This window comes from Babylonia areolata, chromosome 19 (genome assembly GCF_041734735.1).
Source record: "Babylonia areolata isolate BAREFJ2019XMU chromosome 19, ASM4173473v1, whole genome shotgun sequence".
In the NCBI taxonomy this organism is placed as follows: Eukaryota; Metazoa; Mollusca; class Gastropoda; order Neogastropoda; family Buccinidae; genus Babylonia; species Babylonia areolata.
Genome location: NC_134894.1, coordinates 40440082 through 40442221, shown reverse-complemented (window position 1 = coordinate 40442221; position 2140 = coordinate 40440082). Strand labels below are relative to the sequence as shown.

General features: G+C 41.3%; 1 protein-coding gene across 1 annotated transcript in view; it reads right to left on the bottom strand.

Moving 5' to 3' along the window:
* The window catches only part of LOC143293702 (kyphoscoliosis peptidase-like), a 15457-nt gene extending 14002 nt beyond the window's left edge, over positions 1-1455 (bottom strand). The window contains exon 1 of the mRNA XM_076604882.1: positions 1308-1455. The gene's annotated coding sequence lies outside the window, so the exon portion shown is untranslated. The remainder of the gene's footprint in view (positions 1-1307) is intronic.
* Positions 1456-2140: the final 685 nt, after the last annotated feature.

Genomic DNA, 2140 nt, shown 5'->3' with positions numbered 1-2140 from the left:
TTATCTCTGAATGACTCAGTCTGGTACCGCAAATAGAATGTTTTCTGTAAATAGATCAGTCTCTCATCTGCAACATTGCACAATCAGGTGTCTGCTAACAGCAGTCAAGACGGATTCTATGTTGCTGTTTTTAAACAGCTTTAGCCGGCAGTAGACTGTATCTGCAGGCCTAATCTTCTTCCTACTTTGTGTTGAAAAGTCATTGTCTTGCAATATTACTAAGACGCAGACAAATGGGATGGACACTTTCCTAATAATCAGTAGCCAATCTTTTTCCCCCGCACAATCGTTTCGAAATTTGTTCAGAACGAAAGAAGTGTCTAGGTGTGTTCTTTGCCAACGTGTGAATTCGATACGTCTTTGAGAGCAGGTTGGTCTTGGTACGCTTACGTCCAGGATGATTTACCCAATGGGTGGGGGGAGGGGGGAGGGAGTGAGGGGCAGGGGTTGGGGGGGCGTTGGTCATATACCTGTCATACTGAACGCATTTGCTATCGATTTTTTGTTAATGTTGTTGTTGTTGTAGTTTTTGATAATGGAACATTTCGAAAATTGCTGTCACCGAGAGTTCACCCAATCGTAGAAATAACGCTTTTTCCACTCAAGTGAAAATGATATTGTTGTAAACAACGAAACACATTCAAACAAAAACAGCGGTAAAGAAAACAATAAAAACGAAATGAAAGAGACAGAAAGAAAGAAGAGAAAGAAATGGAATGAAGAAAGAAATTAAAGAAACAAAGAAAGACAGAAAGAAAGAAAGAAAGAAAAAATAGGAAAGAAAGAAGAAAAGAAAAGAAAGAAAGAAAGAAATTTGACCACAGGATCTTCAGTATGAAACAAAAATCGAATCATCAAAAATAAAAGAAGAAGCAGACAGAAGTTTAGGTCAAGGAGAGTTACCACCTCCCAACAAACAGACAATCTGCTACACCATTACAGCCAGTCTCTGTCCACACTTCAATCCCCAGCCTGGTTTGGCTGGGCGAGTTTGAACTCCAGCCTTGTAATAACAATCACTATTATTTCTTTTTATATACCTACCGCTATAGCAGAAGCAGGCTCTAAGCCCCTCAAGAAATATACAACTCAAACTGAATTAAGCAGGTACATCAGATAAAGTAGAAACATAATTAAAAGTTATAAAAAGAGAAAAGTTATAAAAAGCACGATTATTAATACCAAGCGCAATAATCAACATTGCTAAAAGCACAATGTACAAAACCCAGCAGTATATATCCTCTATATGTTCACACAGGAAAACCTAGAAGCAAGCGGACAAAGGCCACCCAGCCTTGCAGACTCACCAGAGCAAGGTGATGACGGGTGCAGAGAGAGAGAGGTTCCACCAACAAGCCGGCCGGCGTGTGTCTGGCACTCGCAGAGACTGGCAGAAAAGTCTAGTGCCTCTGGGGTGGTGGTGTTGTTCGTGAAATAGGGGTGTTGGCGGTGTCAGGTATTAGAGGTACATCAATCACGTTTGCTCCTGGGGATATTTTTTGTACAACGGCATTCTCTCTCTCTCTCTCTCTCTGTGTGTGTGTGTGTGTGTGTGTGTGTGTGTGTGTGTGTGTGTGTGTGTGTTAGATAGCAGTACAGTATCATCCGCTATCTAACACACACACACATCTGAACTCTGAAGGTCAATCGTATGTTCACTTGATGAAGAATGGTTCTGTTTACAGTATTCGTAAACTATGCATTTATATATTTAATGCCCTGAAGATACGACAGGAATTCTGTGACAACAATGATGAAAGTTAGAATTAATTTACTATGCACGAGAAGCACTTTTGTTCTACAGGTTAAGTTAGTACGCATTTTGCATTTTGTTGTGGCTGAGTGATCACCATATTGTGTACTTTTGACCTCTTTCTAGGGGCTGGAGGCCTGGAGATTAAAGTTTTGTTCTTGTTCTTGTGTGTGTGTGTGTGTGTGTGTGTGTGTGTGTGTGTGTGTGTGTGTGTGTGTGTGTGTGTGTGTGTGTGTGTGTCTGTAAGCGAGACAGCGCGCTTTTGTGCATGCGTGCATGCGAGGGAGGGTCAGCATTGGCCCGGTGTGTGGTTCTGAATGTCAGTGTACTTGCGCATGAACACGTTATGTAACTCTAGATCGAAATGCGATTTCAAAATATATGAAT